Source organism: Tiliqua scincoides, chromosome 13, assembly GCF_035046505.1.
Source record: "Tiliqua scincoides isolate rTilSci1 chromosome 13, rTilSci1.hap2, whole genome shotgun sequence".
In the NCBI taxonomy this organism is placed as follows: Eukaryota; Metazoa; Chordata; class Lepidosauria; order Squamata; family Scincidae; genus Tiliqua; species Tiliqua scincoides.
Genome location: NC_089833.1, coordinates 12,070,553 through 12,095,308, shown reverse-complemented (window position 1 = coordinate 12,095,308; position 24,756 = coordinate 12,070,553). Strand labels below are relative to the sequence as shown.

Genomic DNA, 24,756 nt, shown 5'->3' with positions numbered 1-24,756 from the left:
CGGTGGCCTCGAACTGGCGACCTTGTGGATGTTATCTTCAGGCAAATGGAGGCTCTGTCCTCTAGACCAGACCTCCTGCCCTGAGTACAGTAGAAGGTGTACCCCTTTCAAGATGGGCCTCTTTTCTGCATTTTGTCAGTACTTAAAAACATAAGAAGAGCCCTGCTGGATCAGGCCAAGGGCCCATCTACTCCAGCCTCCTACATCCTGGTGCCCTCCCTTGCACCTGGCATTCTGAGGTAATAAATAACATTTATTTATTTTTTTGCATTAAAAATAACATTTTTTTTTTAAAGCCCCGTCAAGCTGGGGTGTCTTGGTCTGCTAAAGAGCCTGAGCTGTGCATTGAGCCTTCCCAGCTTGCTATGCTCTCACAGGGTAGGCCAGGGGTGGCCAATGGGCAGCATGGCATATGCCAATTTTTATGCAGAGAATCTTGAATATGCCACTCCATCTCAATGCCACGTTTAGCAAATTACCACAGTAGCTAAGTAGAGCCTCTAAGTTCAAGGCAGTATATCTCTGAGTGCTGTAAAGTACAGAACAAGAGCCATAGGAATGCTGTTACCTTTGGGAACTTTCCAAGGACACCTGGCTGACTACTGATAAGGCCAGAAAGGCAGCTTGCATTGGACCTTTTGTCCAGCCCAGCAGGACTGGTTCCAAGGTCCATATAATGCATGATCATTCTTATTTAAATGTTTTTCAAAGATATATGGCAACTTTGCGTGTGCCACTTAGGAAGTGTCTGTGTGCCACTAGTGGCTTGTGTGTCATGGGTTTGCCACCCCTGCAGTAGACAAGCCGCTTCCCTTCTGCCTCAAACCCCCCACCACCACCACAAGCTAGAGGTACTGAGGATGGATTCAGACCTGGCAGTTCTGATGTTAAGGCAAGCTTAGGAAAAGCAGAAAGCATCAACGTAGGCCTTTTGCCAGAAGACCCTGCCCCGCTTGGACAAATAATGATGGGGTGGGGGATGAAAATACCCCTTATCCCGTCACTCGCCTGCTGTCTGGCTCCCTCACTTGCAGTTCCTGGACTGTCCACCAGAGAGAGCATGTTCCATGCAGTCTCAAGGGATCAGCTCAGCCTTTCAGCTGATGGGGAGGCTGCAGGCCTGGAGAGGAGTGGGGCTGCCCCACAGTGATGCAGAGGATGCTGCTGCCGCTGCCCACCTCACAGGACACCTCACTAACAAAACACCAGAAGAGCCCTACTGGATCAGGCCAAAGGCCCATCTAGTCCAGCTTCTTGGATCTCACAGTGGTCCAGGGAGCCACACATGGCAACAAGACTCCTGCATCCTGGTGCCACCCCCTTGCATCTGGCATTCAGAGGTAGCCTAAAATCAGGAGGTTGCACATTCCCATGATGGCTTGTGACCTCGGATGAACTTTTGCTCCACCAATCTGTCCAGTCCCCCTTTGGAAGGTATCTAAGCCTGAAGAAAACACAGGTCATGGTTCAGGATGTGGACTCACCTCCCTGCATTACAATCTCTGAGCATGAACTGGAGGTTGTCCATGACTTTGTGTACCTTGGCTCAACGATCTCCGACACTCATTCTCTCGATACCGAGCTAAACAAGCGCATCGGTAAAGCAGCTACCACGTTTTCCAGACTCACAAAGAGAGTCTGGTCCAACAAGAAGCTGACGGAACATACCAAGATCCAGGTCTACAGAGCTTGCGTCCTGAGTACACTTCTGTACTGCAGCGAGTCATGGACTCTCCGCTCACAACAGGAGAGGAAACTGAGCGCTTTCCACATGCGCTGCCTCCGACGCATCCTCGGCATCACCTGGCAGGACAAAGTTCCAAACAACACAGTCCTGGAACGTGCTGGAATCCCTAGCATGTATTCACTGCTGAAACAGAGATGCCTGCGTTGGCTTGGTCATGTCGTGAGAATGGATGATGGCCGGATCCCAAAGGATCTCCTCTATGGAGAACTCGTGCAAGGAAAGCGCCCTACAGGTAGACCACAGCTGCGATACAAGGACATCTGCAAGAGGGATCTGAAGGCCTTAAGAATGGACCTCAACAAGTGGGAAACCCTGGCCTCTGAGCGGCTCGCTTGGAGGCAGGCTGTGCAGCATGGCCTTTCCCAGTTTGAAGAGACACTTTGCCAACAGCCTGAGGCTAAGAGGCAAAGAAGGAAGGCCCATAGCCAGGGAGACAGACCAGGGACAGACTGCACTTGCTCCCAGTGTGGAAGGGATTGTCACTCCAGAATTGGCCTTTTCAGCCACACTAGACGCTGTGCCAGAACCACCTTTCAGAGCGCGATACCAGAGTCTTTCGAGACTGAAGGTTGCCAATACAAATAAGCCAGAAGCCATCAGAGCATCCTGTGGCAAGGAGTTCCACAGGCTAATTACATGCTGGGTCAAGAAATATTTTCTCTTGCTCTCCCAACACTCAGTTTGAGTGGCTGTCCCGTGCAGTGGCGACTTGAGGCTCTGTTGCAGGCGGGGGGGGGGTTGTCTGGGTTCCTTCAGTGCTGGTTGTGCTGTCTTGCAAAATCCGGATACAGTCCTTGGCGGGGGGTGAGGGTTGGAGGACGCGGGGAGGGGGCTGTCGGGTGAAAGGAGGGGCTAGAGTTTGCCAGAGGGAGGGGACAGCTCGCTCTGTCTTTGTGGCGGGACAAGGACTAGCTGTTCAGACGACCCCCCCCTTCCATCCTGCACAGCTCTCAAGGATCAAGGGAACAGAAGCCATCGGGGGCGAGGTTCGCTGATGTGTCTCTGCGTGGGAGGAGGAGGCGTCTTATCTCCGGGCCACCCCGAGGTGGAGGACGGGTGGCAGTGGGCGGACTGGCCCCGGGGCTGCTGCGGTCCGGCCCCCTCCGCCTGCTTCCTCCCCTCCCCATGCACACATCTCACGTCCAGGGTGCGCACCCCACCAACAGCCCCCCCCCGTGCGACTGCGGCTCCCTGGGCGGAGCGGGGGGGGCACGCTCCGGTCTGGAGGGAACGCGAGTTTGAACCAGTGGCGTAGCTAGAGGGCGGGCAAAGCGCAAAGTTTTGCAGGGAGCCTCACCGCGCGTGCAAGCGGCTCATCCCCTTCGAAGCCTTTCCAGGAGGGGGTTGCAAAACAGAGGCATTCGCCCTCCAAGCCCTCGCACGCTGCGGTGAGGCCCCCTGCAGAACTTAGCGCGTTGCCCCCCCTCTGGCTACGCCACCGGACCCTGGGGTGCACCCCTGGCTTGCTCCTGCACGGGAACCCCCTCCGGCCCCGAGGGCTGCTGGCTGGGACGCTGTACTTTGCCTGGGGGGAAGGATCGGGGCCTGGAGGGACCCCCACCCCCGTCCCGTCCAGCCCCCGGAGGCGGAGGGGCTGCGCCCTCTCCCTACTTGGGTCTCCCGGCTGCCGCCCCTGGGTGGGGGAGTGAGCGGCACCCGGGCAGGGAGGGGCCTCGCTCAGTCCGGCTGGCTGGCCGCGCCTGTCGCAGCAGGGCCCGCAGCAGCTGCCGCAGCCCCGACGGGGGGATCGCAGAGAGAGGCGCGGACCAGGCGGGAGCTCCCACCATGAAGGGGCTGAGGCTGATCTGCTGCTGCGTGGCCGTGGCCCCGCTCCTGCTCCTCGGGGCGGCAGGTAGGAGAGCTGCCCCCGTGCCCCCCGCCGCGCAGGTGCCCTGCACCCCCATGCCAGCCTCCCTGCCCTCCCTTCCCCATGGCAAGTGGGTGCCTCCTGCTTGCCAGCCAGCCAGCCACACCTGGCGGCTGGTGACCCAGGTGTGCTGGCAGTGCTCACCCAGAGCTCTTGGGGGGGGGGGTTGGACATGGCACTGCCCACCTGCTGGAGCCTGGGAGGTGGTGCCACCCAGCAAGGGGAGACCAAGTTGGCAGGGCTTCTCTCTCCCGGCTGGGACCACTGACACCCGCACCACTGGAGTACATGTGTCACTGGCGCTCAGACCAGCGCCTGTGGGGTGTGCTGGGGGAGGGTGGGTGGCAGGTGGGCGCCTCTCTCCCACCCTGATTCTGGCACGCTGCTCCACAAGATGCCCCGGCTGGGACAAGGCCTCCGGCGCTGCCCGCAGGCCCCTCGCTTGGGAACTGGCCTGCCAGCGGAGGTGCCCGGTGCTGCCAGCCTTCCCCTTGGCTGCCCTTGAGTTAATTTGGTCCCTCTGGCTGCCCCGGCCACTGCCTGCGCTGAGTGGCTAAGTATGGAAACAGGCGTGTAACTGGACCCCCGGAGTGCCTCCTCCTCCCCCCCTCGCCACAGCCAGCTCAGCTGCTGCCCTCCTGCCACTGTCACGCAGGAGTAGTCAGTCTGCACGCTGGATTCCCTCCTTTTAAGGAGATCCTTTATCATTCTCAAGAACAAAGGGCTGTGGGCACAGGGATCTCCCACCGCTTGACCAGCAGGCCTCTGGGGGTGACATGTGGCGCCCTTGGTATGTTCCTGCTGGGCCAGGCAGGGTGGTTCTCCCCACCCCCCACATAGCCTGATTGTGGCACTGCACTGGAGCTTGGTGTGCAATCTTTGCACTCCTTTGCACCTTTCCAAGAGGTCCTGGGGCACACAGCTCCCAGGCCATGCAGCTCAACCACACCTTCCCAGAACCCAGCCGCTCTTGCGGTGTCCTCACAAGGCTGCCTCTTCCTCCTGCCCCAGGCTGGCTCAGCCACTGGGGCCAAGTATTAGACTTTGGGTCAGGCGCTGGGGCTCAGGCCTGCCCCACGTGGAGGTTGCATTTTGGCCATTCGAAAATTCCTCAGTGGGCCTGACCGGCTCTGTCACAGTGTCTCAAGAGTCCAATACCAGAACCAGGGGACATCCACTAAAATTGAGTGTTGGGAGAGTTAGAACAGACAAGAGAAAATATTTCTTTACTCAGCGTGTGGTTGGTCTGTGGAACTCCTTGCCACAGGATGTGGTGACGGCATCTGGCCTGGACGCCTTTAAAAGGGGATTGGACAAGTTTCTGGAGGAAAAATCCATTACGGGGTACAAGCCATGATGTGTATGCGCAACCTCCTGATTTTAGAAATGGGCTATGTCAGAAGGCCAGATGCAAGGGAGGGCACCAGGATGAGGTCTCTTGTTATCTGGTGCGCTCCCTGGGGCATTTGGTGGGCCGCTGTGAGATACAGGAAGCTGGACTAGATGGGCCTATGGCCTGATCCAGTGGGGCTGTTCTTATGTTCCTAAACTACAATTCCCAGGAGGACTTGCAGGTCTTCTTGTTATCTGGTGTGCTCCCTGGGGCATTTGGTGGGCCGCTGTGAGATACAGGAAGCTGGACTAGATGGGCCTATGGCCTGATCCAGTGGGGCTGTTCTTATGTTCAGGGGGCTGAGGGTTTTTGCCCTTGTGCTGCAAATGGCTTCTGGAGCTCAGGCCCGGGGCTGCCCCATTTCTGCTGGACCTCTCACTTGGGCGGCCCCATGAGAGAGTGGGGTGATCGCAGCAGCGAGCTGGAAGGCATCCTGCAGACCTCAAGCTACATGCTGTAGCAGGAACGGCACTGGGCGCTGAGTGAGCAGGACATGAAGCTGGCAGGCTGTTCTGTGGACAGGGGGGTCCTGCAGCGGAGGTGGCTGAGGGAGGCCTTTGCCGGTAGCAGCTGGTGGTCTTTTTAATTGCCTGTTGTGTTCTCAGTGGCTGCCTATTTGGTTGGTGGCTGCTTTGCCTTCACTGAGCAGGGTTGCCTTGTGCCAAGGAAGCCTCGCGTTAGCGGCTGGATGAAGTCGTGCACTGCTCCATTGGCTCGAGTTGCACCTATTCTGGCACCCCTTTTTGAGCCTGTGTGGCCGTGTGTTGGGTCTCAGGGCAAGGTGGAGTTGCCAGTGGTGTGCCAGAGCCTGCCCTCTTGGAATGTCCTGGACACCAGGAACCGGAAAGGGTTGCTGAGACTTGGGCATGGTGACCTCGGCAAGCTGTCTGCCATGAAAGGGCTGCAGTGAGATTTGGGTGAGTGGAGGAGGCCTGGGATGGCCTCACCTCTCTTCTGTGGGCCCCCTGTAACTTTTGGGCAGCTTGCAAGGCTGTTCCTCTGGTCTCTCCTCACTCGGATCTACTTTTGGTCGCTGTGAGGTTGTGTGGACAGCCTATTCCAACAGGGCTCTCACTGCAGTGTCCGTCTCTTGTGGTTGCCATTCCTTAATCTTGCTGGACTGTGTTCTTCAGTATCAGTTTCTGGCTGACCTTCAGTGCCCAGCCTCTCACACCACCCCTGCGAGGCTTCCTCGATCCTCGGCTCCTGTTCTCCATCATCCTCTGGAGGGTCTGGGTAGGATCTTCATAACAATGGTGACTTGCTCAATGGGGTTGAAATCGGGGGCAGAGCTGTCCCTTCCCGTCCCTTTGGAGCAGAGGCTGCCGGGTCTTGTGCCTGCCTTGTCCCAGGACAGTTCAAGGAGCATGCCCGGGTTCGGAAATGCAGGAGACCGCTTTCTGCTCCAGAAACGGGTGCCGCCACTGGGTTGAAAAGGGGCACCTGCCCATCAAGGTTCAATTTGCTTTCCTTCCCACATGAATGGAAGGTCAAGGGCTTGCATCCCACATTAAAAATAAATAAATAAATCTCTGAAGACATAGGCAGCCCTGCCTTGGAATACCAGTCTGTCGTTCCCTTGTGTATCCCAGAACCGTTGGGGGTCTTTGCCCTTGAAAGCAGTTCAGGTGCCCCAGAAACCCAATCAATGCTTCTTCATCCTGTGCAGGCCTCAAAGGGAGATGGAAAGGCTTGGGAGGCAGCAGAAGCCTAGCTAGAGAGCTGTGCTTTCAGTTGAAGGGAGGGGTATCTCGCCGACACCAGGCTCCCTGATCCTTGCTGCAGAAATGGTCTCAGTTGTCGGAACCTGAGGAGGGGAGAGGGATGGAGCTAAATTTACTCTGCCTGCCTGGGGTTACCTGATGGCAGCCAATAATAGCTGCTTCTGGGGCTCTTGCAGGGCTATGTGACGGCAGCAGGTAGCTGGTCCGGGTCCTACAAATTCACCTTGTTCCTCCGCTCAGAGGAGAGTGTCCAGGTTCATGCTGGGTAGACTGTGAGTCCCCAGAGCCTGAGAGGAGCCTAGATTCCTCCCTCTCCTCTTACCACCTGAGCTCTGTCTTGGTCTGCCCATGGCTTCCTGGGATCAGCTCCTCCTCGTTCACTGGGTGTTGGCCAGTGCATCGGCCCCAGAGCTGCTCCTTCCCTGCATGCCACCTGCAGAATCAGTGTGCACCAGGAGTAGATTGTCACTTCCCTCAAGTTCCTAGCCCCAGGTAGCTGCATGGCCTTTGAACACATCCTGCTCCGCTGGAACCCCTAAAAACGCCTATTTTTAATTCCTGATTGAGATGCGCGCTAAAATATACAGGAGAAATCATTATCTAGCAGCTACAGATATATGATCTAAACCTACCAGACATCTGTGCAAATGGATTAGGCCTCATCCGGTCTCGCCCATAGCGCTGACATCCTCTGTATGTCATAAGTATGGCATAAGTTCTGCTCTAGAAAGTCCATGTTCCCCAGAAGCAGATGTAACCTCTCCTCAACCTGCATGTGTTCCGTGTGACTGTGACAACCCTTATTTTCCTGCAGCCACCGGTGACGGAAGCGTTCATGCGCCAGGGATCTCCCTCACAGTGATCACTTTTTGCAGCAGCCAAGAAATTCCCCCCCCCCCCCGGCACCTTGTTTCCTTGCAGGAGTCTTGTGGCACCTTGGAAGGCTATCAGACTTCTTGCAGAGAAATGTGTGGGGCCTCTGCAACCGAAGAACCCTTTGGCAGCACAGATGGATTTGCCTGACCTGGTTGTAGGCTGGTTCCTTATGGAAGTTTTCTGTCTTCCTTGTGCATATTCCCAAAGTCCTTGGAAAAAAAGCAGCTGCTTCTTGAGTCCATTTCAGGCCATTGTATGAACTGCTCGGCAATTTTTGACAGAGGCCTTTGGCTATGGGCTTGCTCCTGCAGCCTCTCTCTGCTCCTAAGTCTTGCTGGGGTCTCTTGCCATTGGAATTCAGCTTCACCCCATTGTGTCTGTTGTGACAATGGAGGCCACCAGACGATCTGTCCTCCGGAGAGAGCGTCGCTATGATCAGTGGCGTCACTAGGGTTCGCATCACCCGGTGCGGGAGGCCAACGTGTCACCCCATGCAGTGGGCGGGGCAACACTCCAGGTGGTGGGCGTGGTGATCTACCATTGCCCCGCCCCCACTGGTTTTCTGGCTGTACCTTTTGATAGAATAAAGATATTTCAATGCAGTTTGTTTCATCGCATTCTGCATGAAATTACGCGTTGATTGATACGTAACATGATGGTATTATTTTTGCAAACTGTGATTTTAGTGATTTTGGTCACTAGTGGTGTCACCTCCCCCCAGGGTGTCAACTTACTAACACCTTATTGGAGCAGTTCTCAAACTTTTAGCACTGGGACCCACTTTTTAGAATGACAATCTGTTCAGGACCCACCATAAAGCAAATTAAAATAATTATAAATAAATTAAAGTAAAATAAATAAATAAGGGGAAGCCAGCCCTGCACCACCAAGTGAGTTTTCTCTGTAGCCTGCCTGCAATAATACCCCCCCCCCACCGAAAAAGAATCAGTAAGATTTTCACCCCTACCCAGTAGCCAGTTCAATTAAAGTTCTTATATTTCAAGCATATCACTATCAGGACCCACCTGGCGTTGCAAGTCTGAGAGCCCAATCCTATGCCTGTCTACTCAGAAGTAAGTCCCATTATAGTCAGTGGGGCTTACACCCAGGAAAGTGTGGATAGGATAGCAGCCTAAAACAGAAAAAAAATTCACCTTACCCTGTCAAGCCTCTGTTTCATTCTTTTTATGGGGGCTGCCTTCTGGAGCATTTGCTGAGCTCCAGTTGCATTAAATCAAGACCATTCTGGTGGCCTCACATTTCCCTTTGCCTGACCTGTCCAGGAGCCAAGGCACGTTTGCTTACTTGTGAGTAAACGCGACCATGTGGCTTAGTTTCGCTTTCCATAGGGCTCAATACATTCGCCAGCTTGGAGAGAGGGACCTCCTTCTCGGGTTTTTTTTTGGGCTACCTTCATTGGATCAGGACCATTCTGGTGTTGTTAGATTCCTCTCAGCCTGCCCTTTCAGACAGACTAAGGCACTTTTGCCTACTCACAAGTAAACACGCGATACGGCTCAGTTTCACTTTCCATTGGGCTCCATGCATTTTTTGTTTTCTGGTTTTTTGCCAATAACTTTTGATAGAAAGGAGATATTCCCCTCTCGTTTTTTGCATTGCATTCTGCTGGAAATTCCACATCCAACGGTATACAACATGATGGTATTACTCCTAACCACCGCAATTTTAGCATGTCACCCTCCCAGTGTGCGTCACCCCCCCTTGAGCATCACCCGGTGTGGTCCGCACCCCCCGCACCCCCTAGCGATGCCACTGGCTATGATCACTATACCGCCCAACTGGGTGGCATAGTGGCTATGAATCACAAGTCCCCAATTCAAACCTTGCCTCTCCATGAATTCTCACTTGGGCAAGTTGCCCCTTTTCAGTCTCAGCTACCCCCTGGGACCAAAAACACTGCCCTGCCTTCCAGGGTGGCAGTGAGGACTGCGGCAGGCCAACCACATGCAAAGTGCTTTGCACATCCAGCACTGTACAAAGTAGCCTGGTTCTAGAAAGGGTGTGAGTGGTTTTGGCACAGGGCCTCCAGTGTTGGTCCTTGTGCTGTGCCAAGTTCACCAGAATACTCTAAATGTCCACCAGCAGCACTGAAAAGTGGGGAGTTGAAATTCCAGAATGGCTGTGTAGGGTCAGGCCAGCCCTGGAGACCTGCACCTCTGTGGCCTTGTTGCTTCTGGAAGCCACTGCCAGGCACCCAGGTGCTTCTATTGCTGGAGCCCAGAGGAAGTCACCAGAGGGGCTCTTGCCTGTGATTTTGCCCCCAACAGAAGATGCCCCCTTCCTGCTGGGTAGAGCCAGCTGGACGTCCACCAGGTGGGAAGTCCCTCGGCTTTCAAAATGGGCAGCCGTTCAGGACTGGAGAGGACAGGGCTGTGCTGGGCTTAGTGTAGCTATTTTGAGCCAGCCAGAAGGGCGCTTCCCTTGAAGCCAAGATGGATGCACTCCTCCCAGTGCTTTACCAGGGCCACTCCAAGACAGAGGTCTATACAGCAGCTCCAAGATTTGATGTGCCCGAGCGAGGAGTTGGTTGCTTGTGCGGGGCCTGAGCTGAAGGGATGGGCCAAGACTATAGTGTGGTGGGGGCATCTGTTCTGAGCACAGTGGGGGGGCTTCTCCCACTCCAATTTTGGGGAGCAAGGGTGGCTGCTCTGGCAGGAGAAGTCCGGGGGGCGGACGGACGGACTCACGTTAGCTCTGAGCAGCATCTCTTAGCCTCTGCTGCAGTGAAGTGTGGCCTGGTGGAAGTAGTTTTGTGATTGGTGGCTGGCTGGGCCCTCTTCTGGGAATGTGGTGACGTCTGGCATGTGGCTCTGGAAAGGCTTCCCGCTGGGTGGCTTGATGCAGTATTGGGGAAGTTTTGCTCACTAGGCCAAACTGCCACTTGTCAACATCTTTAGTAGTATGTGTATGAATGCAAGGAAGAGGTAGTTGAGAAGTTCACGTGTTACACAGGAATGCTTGTCAGGGAGCCCCAAATGACCGTGGCCCATCCATGAAGTCCATTGATGCAGTTGCCTCGGAGATGTTCGGAGGGGGGTGATGGTCTCCGTCTGTCCACTCGCCTCCACTGCTGCTGCTCCTCCCCCCACTCCCCTAGAGGGGGCAGAGAAGAAGGGGAGATGTGGCAGGGAGGGGCACAGAGGCTGGCACGTCACCAGGTGAGGGGGAGAGCGCTGGGCGTGCCAACACAGGCGCCGGACTGGCTCTGCTGAAAGCATCATAGCAGTCAAACTGTTGCAACCCTTTGTGGTGTGCAAAAAGACCCCAAGGGAAGGCTCAGGATTGATGCTGGTGAGGAGGTGGTCTGTCCAACGGGCCAGGCTCAGCATCTCTTCCTCCACCAATTGCTTAGGACTCCGGAGCGCCTGGCCCTGTTGTGCTAGACATAGTGGAAATGGAAAAGGTGCAAAAGAGAGCGACTAAGATGATTACTGGGCTGGGGCACCTTCCTTATGAGGAAAGGCTACGGTGTTTGGGCCTCTTCAGCCTAGAAAAGAGAGGCCTGAGGGGGGACATGATTGAGACATACAAAATTATGCAGGGGATGGACAGAGTGGATAGGGAGATGCTCTTTACACTCTCACATAACACCAGAACCAGGGGACATCCACTAAAATTGAGTGTAGGGAGAGTTAGAACAGACAAAAGAAAATATTTCTTTACTCAGCGTGTGGTCGGTCTGTGGAACTCCTTGCCACAGGATGTGGTGATGACGACTGGCCTGGATGCCTTTAAAAGCGGATTGGACAAGTTTCTGGAGGAAAAATCCATTACGGGGTACAAGCCATGATGTGTATGCGCATCATTTCTGATTTTAGAAATGGGTTATGTCAGAATGCCAGATGCAAGGGAGGGCACCAGGATGAGGTCTCTTGTTATCTGGTGTGCTCCCTGGGGCATTTGGTGGGCCGCTGTGAGATGCAGGAAGCCGGACTAGATGGGCCTATGGCCTGATCCAGTGGGGCTGTTCTCAGATATGTGCTCCGAGATACTGCAGGTTGCAAAGGATTGTCATTTTAAAAAGTGAGTTCCAGTACTAAAATGTTTGGGAACCATTGGCCTAAACCCAAAGGGGGGCCTGCTTTTCTTGCCCAATATTTGTTTTACACGTGTGCAGGTTTAGTTTAACATAATCGGGCAAATGTGAAGGATGGACTTCAGTTGACTGGCTGGCTGTAGCTGCCATCAATCAAGTGATCAGAGACACTTTGCTCCTCCATTCGTCTCTCCTGCCCAGCGCTCTGGAGTTGGTGTGGGGCAAGGGTGGGGGCTCATGCAGATGAAGCTCCCCTAGCTTCAAAGGGAACTCAGTGCATTCTTGGCAGGGTTCAGAAGAGTGGTGGGGGAGAGACCTGCTTTCCAGTGGGACATGTGGCTGGCCCCTATGGGGGGGGAAGCGTGCGCTGGGCTGGACCCACTTCGGAGAGCTACAAGCCTGACCGGGCCCTGCCTGGAAGCTGGGGGGGGGGGGAACCTGCTGGTGCTCCTTTGGCAGGTCCCCCAGGTGAGAGTGTTGCATCTCACACTCCCTCTGCCCTTGGCTCCTGGCACAGCCTGGCACACCCTTCTGCTGTAGGATGAGTCCCAAGGCACACCACGGAGTTGCCGCAGGCTAGCAGGACGGGTCTGACAGTCTCCTGCTCCCACCTCACAGGCTCAGAGGCAGAAATGAAGACTCCCTGTGGTTGTGGAGTCACAGGGGGCTGTCTCAGTGAGAGGCCGCAAGCCCTTTCGCCTTTGTGTGTGTGTGGGAATGAGCCGAGCAGGGAGTTCCTTTGGCTCCAAGTTTCCCTGGGCTGCGGCAGCTTCCCCCACCCAGTTGTGGGAGCTATTTTTAGCAGATGGAGGACGGCTGCCGGGTGTTAAGCCCATAACCTTCAGCCCGTTTGCCTGCAAAGAGATCACCCTTCTGACATCTGCAGGTCAGCACAATTTAGTGCTCAATATAGTTAAATGCCTTTGGTTTGGGGGCAGCCGGGGCTGGGCCAGAAAGCAGCCTTATGCAAGACCTTGAAGGTCAACTCAGGCAGTGAGGGTCCAGGAGCCCCTGCTTTCTTGCCCTTCCCATTGGGGGGAGCTTTATCCAAACCCTCAGGGACACCGCAAGCCTCCCCCCCCCAGCGTGGGGCCTTCCCTGCTTCTGGGCAGTTGCCGAGGTAAGACACCTTGTTGGGCCCTCCAAGGAGAGGACCTCAGTCAGCCTCTTCCTGGGCGAAGCTCGAAGATCACACGACTTGAGCTCCTTTGGCTCTGGCAGGAACTGGAGATGAAACGGCCCTGCTGGATCCGGGCCACGGCAGGACGAGGCATCCCTTGGCATTCCCAGACGTGCTGGGGCAGCCGGGGCCTTTCTTTGAGGAAGGCGGAGCAGGCAACCCCCTGGAGCCCTTGCCAGCAGCTCCTCGACACCTGGCGGCAGCAGTCCTGGAGGAGCACAGCCACCGGAGTGCTTCGCGTGGGGCAGGCCAGCTTTGCGTGGCCACGGGGGATGGGACAGGACTCCAGGGTTCTCTTGGATCTTCGGGGTCCGTTTAAAGTGCTGGGTTGGACCCCACACTCCAAGGAGATTGTCTTCTGTCCCTGGTGCCTATGAGAAACCAACCCTCTGGATGTTTTGGTGCTCAGGTGTCCAGCCCTGGCTGAATCAGGAGCCCCGGTGGTGTCCCCTGTAAATTGCACCCGGAACACTGTGTTCAGAGCCCAGCTTCCTGCCTGCTCCCCTCCCTCCCTCTCTCTGGGTGGGTGAGTGAGTGGGCCTATTGCCTAGATACCCGAGCACAAAGGGAGAGCTTTGCATTGCAGGGCCAGGCGGCCTTTTGGAGAGGATTATTCAGCTGAGTAGCAGCTGTTTGGAGTGGAGGCGGCTCGCCTTTCTAGTGCTTCGATGAGGCATGCTGGTGGGTGGGAGAGTGCAGGTGATCCCTCCCCTCCCTCCCCTGTGGCTCTCGCCCTTCCTCTGGTGCAAGAACCCCCCTCAGTCAAGGGAGGGGTGCAGGAAGCAGGCTGATGCAAGGGAGCACTCCAGGGCTCTGGGGGGGCCGCCCGTGTTCTGCCTAAAGGCTGTCTTTGCAGGGACGTTGCCCTCTTAGCTAGAGGGCCTCGGCTTCTCGTCGGAGCACGGCTGGTCTGTTTGGTTTGGAGACTCTGAACTGTACATCTTGAGTAAATCTGGGGAGGTGAAGCAATCGTGAGGGTTCCGGAACCCCTTGCCGCCACCTCCTCCTCAGTCTTTCCTGGCCTTCAGCAGAAGCTGTTTTCTGAACCTCAGCAGTTGTGGATGCCTGAGACAGCTGGACTTTCTTCTCTCCGGCTGCCCCCTCTCAGCAACCCTTTCCTTTCCCCGGCTGTCCTGGTGGCCCCTACAACACCCCGGGGCCAGCAGGAGGAACACCAGTGCCTCCCTGTGTAATACAAGACAGTCCAGCCAGCCAGCACCTGTTTGCATCCAGTTTATTGATAGGAGCAGAGAAAGCCAGCGGGATTCCAATCCTGCTGGTCGGGATAGGATTGAATGTGTATTTATAAGGGTCTCAAAACGCACATGGGCTTCGACATCCCATGAACAGGAAAGGGAGACCGGCCCTGCCCCTTGCACGGATTCATCAGGAAGGAGGTTGAGAATGCGCTGGTTCGCATCGTGTTGCTCCTGTGGTGTGGCCACATGTGGGGTCCTGTGTGCAGTTCTGGCTGCCCCACTCCAAGGGGGAGATTGGGCAAGGGCTAGCAAAATGGCTAGAGGGCTGATGAGGCTCCTTTGCAAGGAAAGGCTGCAACGCTTGGGGCTTTCCCACTTGGGCAATCAGAGCAAGGTTACCTGTAGCTGAGGCTTAACAGGCTGCATGACATGGGAAAGGGAGGAGTTGTACTCTGTGTCTCACAGTCCTAGAACCAGGCTGGGTCATTGGAAGAAACAGACTAGCAGGATGTTCAGGACGGACAAAATGAGGGGCAGCTTCATACAGCACATCATTGGAACTCATTGCCACTAGATGCGGTGAGCACCATTAGCTTGGCTGGCTTTGAAGGGGGCCTGGGCATGTGCACAGAGGATCGGTCTGCCTCTGAAAGCCAAATGCAGAGGGCAAGGCCTGCTACTTTTTCTCCTGCCTGTGAGCTTTCCAGAAGCACCAGGCAGACCAGTGTGGGAAACAGGGGCTGGACCAGGCATGTGGTGAGAGGTGGATGCACAGGCTGTCTGGAGGCAGAGGGCAGGCCAGGAGCACATCCAACTGACTGATCATCTTCTAACCATTTAGAACAGCAAGTATCTGCCCCAGATGGCACAGAAGATTCTGCCAGCTTTGCGGAGAACAGCCTGTCGCTTGAAGGCCAGAGCCCTGGGGAGGAAGAGAAGCCACTTGCTGGGGACACCGCCACACCTCCCAGGAAGGGGATTCCCCTCCAGCGTGCAGCCATTTCTGACAAAGCTGCTGCAGATGCACGGGGAGAACTTCATGCTGATGGTGCGGCCAGGACAGGGGTGGATCCAGAGGCCCCCGAAGAGAGAGAAGCCCAAGTTGCTGAGCCAGATGTAGCCCCTGGCATGGATGGACCAGGAGAAGGCAGAGAGTTCCCTTGGGAGTCCGAGGAGTCCCCTGATGTCCACACAGCAGGGGCTCCAGAGAGCAAGGTCTCTGGGGAAGACGGTGAGGACCCTGGTCCTACAGCAGGAACCGTGGAGCCTTCTAGGAGCCATCTTCTATTCTCAAGGGCCAAGGAGGAGCTGTCCCCTCTGGGAGCCAGTATCAGGCCAGCTGCTGACCTGGGCAAGGCGGCTGTCAACTCCCCTGTGGGGCAACCCAGCACAGTAGTCCTGCAGGGTGAGGGACAAGGGGAGTCCCGGGAGGTGGAAGGAGAAAGTTCCAGGGAGGTGGAGCAAAGCAGCCCACAAGAGCAAACCGCGGGAGGGAAGACCCTGGCAGATGATCAGAGGGAGCCAGAGTCAGAGGCTTCGGATGAAGAAGGAGAGGCCACAGGGCCAGAAGGGGCCAGTGAAGAAGGAGAAGCAGAGGACGCCCCTTTGGTGGGCGGAGAGGGTTCGCCCAGAGGTGAAGAAGACAGAGAGGAGGACTCCCTGGAAGCTGGAGGGGATGCCGGTGTGGACGAGGAAGAGGATACTGCTGGCTTGGAGACAGGTGTGGGTGAAGTGGAGTCGGAAGGTGCTGGCCTGGCCCCTTCTCCTGAGGCTGACATCCAACTCCAGCACCCAGAGGAAGGCCTGAGCGAGGTGGAAATGCAGCCCGGCTCTCCCAACAATGAACACACCCTTGGCGAGGAGGAGGAGGCGGCGGGTCCCTCCGGCCATGCCCACCCAGCCGTGGCTGTGGATATGCAAGTCAAAGCTTCTGGCCCCAGAGGCCATGGCCACTCCACAGGAGCAGGTGTTGACCCTCAAGAGGTTCTGGCCTTCTTCATCCCACATGCAGTGAGCCTAGCTGCCCTCACCCGCCGTCTGCCCCATCCAAGTCTGGTCCCTCCTTCCCATCCCCCACTCGCTTTGGCACCCTGGCAAGTGCTCAGCAGGTCCTGGCAAAGGGGGAGGCTGCAGGGTTGCCACGGGGTGCAAGGGCTTTTGAAGCCTTCCAGAGGGACTCCAGGGGGGCGCCAGGGGCACCGTGCCTTGACTCTGTTCACGCTCTCGCCTGCTGTCCGATAGACCACCTGGGCATTGTGTAAGACTCCCAACATCTCTGCTAGTCCAGAGCCTCTGTGGGAGGCAAAGGAAGGTCCCTTGGCAAGCAGGCCCCTGGCGTGTGGTCCAGAGGTGACCACGTTAGAGCTTTCGGGGCGTTTGAAGCAACACTTAAACTGGCTGGTGAGAGGCTGGCACCTGTGATCTATGGTCCCCGTCATGCCAGGTGCTTCTTGTAACACACGTGCCCATTCTGGAGCTCAGCAGCTTGATCTGGTCTTTTTTAAGGTCCCCACAGTAGATTTCTTTTGAGCAATATCGGGTCTCCCAATTGCCCAGTTACCCTGCACATGCCTGATCTCATTTGATCTCGGAAGCTAAGCAGGGTCAGGCCTGGTTGGTACTTGGATGGGAGACCGCCTGGGAATACCGGGTGCTGTAGGCTTATACCATAGTCTTTCCATGCCTGATCTCGTCTGATCTCGGAAGCTAAGCAGGGTCAGGCCTGGTTAGTACTTGGATGGGAGACCGCCTGGGAATACCGGGTGCTGTAGGCTTATACCATAGTCTTTCCATGCCCGATCTCGTCTGATCTCGGAAGCTAAGCAGGGTCAGGCCTGGTTAGTACTTGGATGGGAGACCGCCTGGAAATACCAGGTGCTGTAGGCTTATACCATAGTCTTTCCATGCCCGATCTCGTCTGATCTCGGAAGCTAAGCAGGGTCAGGCCTGGTTAGGACTTGGATGGGAGACCGCCTGGGAATACCGGGTGCTGTAGGCTTATACCATAGTCTTTCCATGCCCGATCTCGTCTGATCTCAGAAGCTAAGCATTGTCAGGCCTGGTTAGGACTTGGATGGGAGACCACCTGGGAATACCAGGTGCTGTAGGCTTATACCATGATCTCGGAAGCTAAGCAGGGTCAGGCCTGGTTAGGACTTGGATGGGAGACTGCCTGGGAATACCGGGTGCTGTAGGCTTATACCATGATCTCGGAAGCTAAGCAGGGTCAGGCCTGGTTAGGACTTGGATGGGAGACCACCTGGGAATGCCAGGTGCTGTAGGCTTCTACCATAGTCTTTCGAGACTGAAGGTTGCCAACCAATCGCCCAGGAAAAACACCTGGGGTCTTCCGCTCCCACAAGCAAAGTTCTGAAAAACTAGACTTGCTGCAGTCCTGCGCTTGGAAGCCCACATGCTGCAAGGGTTATCTGAAGGGGGTTCCTTGTAATTAAGGCATTGTCTTAGCACAGATTCCCTGCTGTTGGTTGTGTGATCACCTACCATGGGGGGGGGCAGGAAGTGGGAGGGAGCATCCCTTTGTTCATACTGCTGCTGATGCCAAAATGTAATGAGAGCTGTGTCCAGCGGCTGTCTTGGGGGCTTGGGAGAGAGGCCATTCCTCCAGTCATCAGCATGGTTGGCTGGGCCCAGCTGGCTTCACGGAATTGCACCGCCCAGCATATTCGGTCAGGCCCAGCACCCAGGCGGGAGGACTCTGCCAACTCCCAGTGACACAAAAGAGAACTGGACCAAGGCTGGGGGTGGAGGACCCTTGTGTGTGCACAAGGCCAGACTGACGTGACAGGAGGGGGGGACCTTTCCTGCCATGCTCTGCCACACAGAAGGGGGACCTCATTACCAGTGGGTCATGTATGAACTGATGGGCAGTGGCACACGAGATGAGACACCTGCTGTAGCTCAGGGTAGCCAAAAGCCCTTGGCTGGGGGAATTCTGGGCCAGAGCTGGACTTACTTGGATACATTCTAGTTGAGCTGTTAGTGTGTTTTTAAATGACTTTAGTGACATCAGGAGAGAGTGGCCCCCCCCCCGGCTTTCCCCACCTGAGTCTTGTTTATTAGTCTCAAGTTTATTATCTCGTTTATTAGTCCCCTCCTTTGAAGTCAAACGTGCCTTTGTCACAACGCACAACCAACCAAGCTAAGCAGGTTCAGGCCTGGTTAGGACTTGGATGGGAGACCGCCCGGGAATAACGGGTGCTGTAGGCTTATACCATAGTCTTTCGAGACTGAAGGTTGCCAACCATAACAACCAACTTTGAGAGTATCAAAGCAGGGACTTCCTGAAGTGTAGAGGACCTTGTGTGGCACGAATGTGCTCTGATTTGTATGGGACTTTCCGATGAGCTCTGGAGTGCTGTTAAGACATGCCCCAGAGTGCCCCATCTGCAAGAGACAGGCGAAATGTTGTACTCACAAGAGGTGCTTTGTGCGTTTCTGTGAAACTCTGATGGGCTGGAATGTTCACCTGACATTCATGCGCTGGGGTTTGGTGCCTGACCCTGCATTGTTCTAGCCCAGGGGTGTCCAAAGTTTTTGGCAGGAGGGCCACCTCATCTCCCTGACACTGTTTCGGGGGGGCCGGGGAAAAAAAGAATTAATTTACATTTAAAATGTGAATAAATTTACATAAGTTTACATAAATGAATATATTAAAGATGAACTCATATGAATGAGTGAAGGTCTTGCAATAGCTCAAGGCCTATAAAAGGCCTTGCACAAAGCAAGGCTGACCTTTCCTTTGCTGCCGCCACTGCATCACAGACGTGAAACAGCAGGCAGTGGAGGGAGCCCTCATCCCATAGCTCACAGGAGAGGTCAAACAGTCTCCCTCACACTGAGAGCAGTTGCGTCGGGGCAGTGCGGGCTCCAACAAATCTCCAGAGGGCCACAGGCTCATTGGAGACTGGGGGCTCCCTGAGGGCCGCATTGAGAAGCTTCAAGGGCCGCAAGTAGCCCCAGGGCCGGGGTTTGGGCACCCCTGTGAATCTAGCCTGACCTGAAGAGGCCCATATGCTGTTCTTGGACACTTCTCTCAGTGCTTGCGTGTAGTGTGATAGGACACCCCCCCCACTCACACACCCCTCGCTGCGTGCTCAGCATGCAGCTGCAACTAAATTTAGAAAACTATTCCTCTGGCAGCTGCTGACCTCTTGCCAGGCCCCTGGCTCCAGCCGCACTTGGGCACCAGCGGAAATCCTCCTTGGAGGAGGGGAGGGGAGGGAATGTCTGCAGGAAGGAAAGAGAAGCAGGCACATGCCGGGGACCTGTATGAGCACAGCCTGGCCAAGACCTTCTTTCACATGGCAAGCTGGGACTGAGCCACCGCCCTGACCCACCCCAGCCCGCTTTTGTGTGCCCCCTGCCCACGAGTTGACCCTGTCCCTCTGCTCTTTCTGCAGAAGAGGCAGAGGATGCTGAGGAGGTTCCTGCAGCGAGGGATCGCACCCACATTGAGAAGACCTTGAAGCTGAAGGAGGAGAAACCTGCAGATGACTACTCAGGTAGCTGTAGGAGAGGGGGCTGGCTGGGCAGGCAGGAGGGTGTGGAGAAGGTGGGAAGGCCCCCCCAATCTTCTGCACTGAGTGGGTGGTGGTGCTTGCCTTTGAAGCCCCACCCAGAAACCAAGGGGGTCCGAGTCCCAGCTGAGTGTGTGTGTGTGTATGTGTGTGTGTGTGTGAGTGTGTTTGTGTGTGTGTGCTTGGTGGGGGTGCTCCCAACCTTCAGGCAGGGTACCCTGTCCAAATCATTGCTTTTCAAAGGATGCCCAAGATTGGCCAAGAGGAGCTACCCCCTGCCCAGCCCTCTCACATGCCCGGGCACTCGGCCCAGACCCCTCTTCTGTTTCTGGGAAAACCAACCACTAGGCTGACCCTGCTCCAGCCTTTGGAAAGTCCTGGGTACAGCTGGCCTTAGGAGCTGCGGGGCCCAATGCAAAACACTTTTGTGGGGTCCCCCTCCCCCACGGGCCCCCCAGGACGAGTGGCAGCGGTGAGGTATGCAGCTACCATCTCCACCAACCACTTCCAGAGGGGCTGATTTCAAGTTAATTGGACCCAGGGAGCAAAATGTCAGCTGTGGCTGTGGGAGCTCTGCTCACTGCCCCAGTGGGGGGGGCCCTCCGGTCATGGGGTCAGTTTGGTCAAATGAGAGAAGGATCCATGGGGGAGGGCTTGCTGGAAGGGAGGGAGAGAGGCACACACTGGGGTGGGGGTGGTTCCTCCTGGTTCCCTGGCACACCTGCCTTGCCACATTTTGCCACTGGGTGTCCCCCTCTGCAAGGGAAGCCAGGGCACAGCTGCAACCAGGACCTCAGGGCAGCTGGAGTGGTCCCTCCAGGGGGGAACCAGGAGGAAGGGAGTCCCAGGGCTCTTCTCAGTCCCCGAAGTGACTGGGGCTGGAAAGGTCACTGCCTGCATGACCGCAGCCCCCCTGTGTGCCTTGGAAGAGCTTCTCTGCTTCTCCCGTTGTTGCCATCCAGACACATGGTGCTCAGTTCCTTGCTCCACACTTTTCTTCTGCCCTGGCATTGACGAGGTGTGCCAGGCTCCCCAGGCACGGACAGGACCTGAGTATGCTTGGCTGCAGCCAGGGGGCTGATATCCTACCTACCTAGCTGCACCATCACAGCTGCCCATAGCTGGTGAACCAGCCAGATGTCTACTGGCTGGCTCTGCCTGTTCAATGACAGATGGAGGAACTCCCTGTGGCCACTGAATCAGTGTGTGCTCTTGGCTGGGCAAAGCATTGGAGCAGCTCCGAGGGATGGGTGGGAAGCTGGGACTGAGGACGAGAGGGAAGGCCCTCCAAGTCATAGGGTGGCTTCCTGTCCCTTGTGTGGACCACACGGCTTGTGAGCGCCAGAAACACCACCCTGGCACTGTCTGAGAGCTTGTCCTCAAAGGGGTGGAATCTTCCCAGCATACATTTCCTCAAGACATCGCCAAACCTGATCCTGCCTCACAACTCAGGAAAGCCTTGCACCCACCTGCCAGGGGAGACGCAGCTTGGGACAGGTGTATGTTGGCCAGGCAATGGGTTCTGGTGGAGTGGGGCTGGCCTGACACTTGACGTCTTCCTGTCGTTCTCCTCCTTCATTACAGCCATACTGCAGAGGCTGAGGAAGATCTACCACACTTCCATCAAGCCCTTGGAGCAGTCCTACAAGTACAATGAGCTCAGGCAGCACGAAATCACTGGTAAGGTGGGCGTGGCTGCTGGGCTTCGTGATGGCGCTGCCAGGCATTTTGGCGGGGAACGCGGAAATCCGTCCCAGAGAGCTGTAGCGTGGGGGCAGAGCACTAAAGGTCTGGTGCAGCGAGGGCACCACCTGGAGCCCTGGAGAGCGGCTTATGGCTGCACCATGTTGGTGGGGAGCGCATTCTAGACACCCCTGATGCTTTTGGAGTCAGGATTGGAAACTAGTTGACCTCCAGGCTCCCCCCCCCACACACACACACCTGCGGTGACATGCATGACTCAGCAGTCCTTGAGCCCCCCTCATAGGTGCTGCAGGAGCTGCACAGCTGAGAGGTAGCCCCAGGTCAGGAATTTCAGGGCACAACTATAGGAGAAGATAACTGTTACGACTGCTTAAGAGCCCAATCCAGTGCTTGTCTACTTAGAAGTAAGTCCCATTATAGTCAATGGGGCTTACTCCCAGGAAAGTGTGGATAGGATTGTAGCCTAAATCTCTTGATTATCACCTGCAGTTTGAGCTGAAGGGAGGGGGTGCAGAGTTTGGAGAGATAAAGAGGTGAAAAGGAGTGGGGCACTGTGGTAGGAGAGCACACAGACAGACTAGATTCTGATGGGCTCCAAGGAGGAAGGTCTGAGGAGGGGTTTTTTAATGAGGACAGGGAAGACCTCACAGACATTGGGTGGCAGAAGTTGGGATGGTGGTGGTAGTATCAGTGGAGCTTGCACAGGGTTGGTTAAGGAAGAAGGCTCTAGCAGAGGAGGAGAAAACTGTATGGACCAGGATCTTGAACTCCAGGGGCAGAAAGCAACCCAGATGTGGTGCAAAGAGCTGTGGAAAGAGGAGGCCTGATCACAGTAATGGGACGGCCAGGTGAGTGTTCCAGAGCTGGGAGAGAGAGAGAGAGAGAGGGAAGGCCAATCAACAGCATCATGTTGGCAACCTTCAGTCTCGAAAGACTCTGGTATCGCGCTGTGAATGGTGGTTCTGGAACAGCGTCTAGTGTGGCTGAAAAGGCCGATTCGGGAGCGACAATCCCTTCCACACCGGGAGCAAGTGCAGTCTGTCCCTGGTCTGTCTCCCTGGCTATGGGCCTTCCTTCTTTGCCTCTTAGCCTCAGACTGCTGGCAAAGTGTCCCTTCAAACTGGGAAAGGCCATGCAGTAATCTAGCATTTTGAATGGTCAAGTGGTGTGTTCCTTCTTCTTCTTCTTCTTCTTCTTCTTGGCAAGAATGTACAACAACCCCACCTCTGGCTGGGCACAGTGCCCTCCTGCAGGGGAGAGAAGTAGCTGCATGTAACTTGTTTCTGGAGCCCTGCAAAGGCCAGTCTGCCCTGAGGCTGACTTTATGATACCAGCAGAGTTTTCCAAGACACAAAGCCCTGGAGTTCTCCTAGGGCACACCTTTGATCTCCTCCACCCACCAGTCATCCCTGGGAGGAGCTTGCCATCCAGAGTGTGTCAAGCCTGCAGAGGTGACAGCAAGCGAAGCCTCTGCCTCATGGTTCTCTCAATGCAGTTGGGAATGGGATGTGCATGTTGATCCCAGCGCACTGGGCTCCTTACGTGGTGATGAACCATTCACAGTCCCTGTCTCTTTTTCTGTGGGCAAGGTGGGAGTGGAGGGAGCTGATCTGTTGTTGCCCCTGCTGCATGCCCTGGAGTCCATATTTTCTCTCTCTTCTCCTTGACTGGCACCTAACCAAGCATCCCCCCCACCCCTTTCCTCTCTCCTCTCCTGCCTGACAGCCTACCCTGGACGCAGCTTGGGCTCCTCAGCCACAGGTGGGTATGGCTACCTGTCCCTTGCATGTGGATGACCCCACCCAAGGTAGCCTCTCTCCCCTCTGGTCAAAAGCTCCAGCTGGCTGGCTGAAGGCCATCACACACCAGAGACTCCCTTTTTGGACAGTGCAGGAAAAGAATCCTACAGTGTAACCTTTTCCATCCCGGCATGCCAGAATACATTCTGCTGCATATACCCTCTTTCAAAAGCAGGAGACTGAGCGGAAGGGAAGCAATGCTGCTATACCTTTCGGTGCAGCCCTTTGGAGACAGTGTTTGTGTGCCTGCAGCCAACTTATAGCCATCTATAGTTATACTTGTGGCCCTCTGTGCGTGTGCGGCCATGGGATGCGTGTGTTAGAGTTATGTGGTACAGCGATCAAATGCATCCACCAAGGGATTGCATCACCAGAGCTAAGTGCTCATATGTCCAGGTGCAGATGGCCACAATCTGTCAGGTGACCTGAGCCACAGGTCCCCTCCTTATCATGAGACTGCTTTCTAAGGTTGCCTCAAAACAGGGAGAGCCTCAGTATGAGGGTACCAGTGGCGCCAGAGCTGTTCTTTGTGTGACAGCTTTGGAACCTGGGAGAGGGCCTTGTTTGCGCACCTGTGCGCCTGCTTGCTTGATGGCTGGATGACAGCCGGCTTCGCTGTGTCTGATCGCAGGTCCCTGCAAGCACACGCAGCACTAGATTAACCATTAAGAACATAAGAACATAAGAACAGCCCCACTGGATCAGGCCATAGGCCCATCTAGTCCAGCTTCCTGTATCTCACAGCAGCCCACCAAATGCCCCAGGGAGCACACCAGATAACAAGAGACCTCATCCTGGTGCTCTCTCCTACATCTGGCATTCTGACTTAACCCATTCCTAAAATCAGGAGGTTGCGCATACACATCATGGCTTGTACCCCATAATGGATTTTTCCTCCAGAAACTCCTCCAATCCCCTTTTAAAGGCGTCTAGGCTAGACGCCAGCACCACATCCTGTGGCAAGGAGTTCCACAGACCGACCACGCGCTGAGTAAAGAAAAATTTTCTTTTGTCTGTCCTAACCCGCCCAACACTCAATTTTAGTGGATGTCCCCTGGTTCTGGTATTATGTGAGAGTGTAAAGAGCATCTCCCTATCCACTCTGTCCATCCCCTGCATAATTTTGTATGTCTCAATCATGTCCCCCCTCAAGCGTCTCTTTTCTAGGCTGAAGAGGCCCAAACCCCGTAGCCTTTCCTCATAAGGAAGGTGCCCCAGCCCCGTAATCATCTTAGTCGCTCTTAAGCAAAATAGTCGCTCTTAAGCAAAATAGTCACATCTTAAGCAAAATAAGCATGTGCTTAGGGCATCAAGGGTACCACAGAGCTTTTTCCAGTGCCAGATTTACCGTGGACCATAGTGCAAAAGCAAACAAACAAAACATACACACACAACAAAGTCTAGAGAAAAAGAAGAGAAAATCATTGAACACCCAAAATATATTAATTTGAAATATATTTTATCAATTTTTTATTTTTATTTTTACTGAATTCTGTTTTAAAGCACCAAATGGCTTAAGAAAATACAAAAATTTAAATTAAAATATTCAATTTTTTAAACGATTCAATTGTGCGCTATATTTCATGTCTGTCTACTATTTTTTTTAATGGCATTTTTTTGAGGCACTGTACATACACACGACATACAAGAATATTAACAATCATTATAGATAT

General features: G+C 55.1%; 1 pseudogene; it reads left to right on the top strand.

Moving 5' to 3' along the window:
* The first annotated feature begins 16,586 nt into the window (after positions 1-16,586).
* On the top strand, positions 16,587-16,705 carry LOC136634089 (5S ribosomal RNA; annotated as a pseudogene).
* Positions 16,706-24,756: the final 8,051 nt, after the last annotated feature.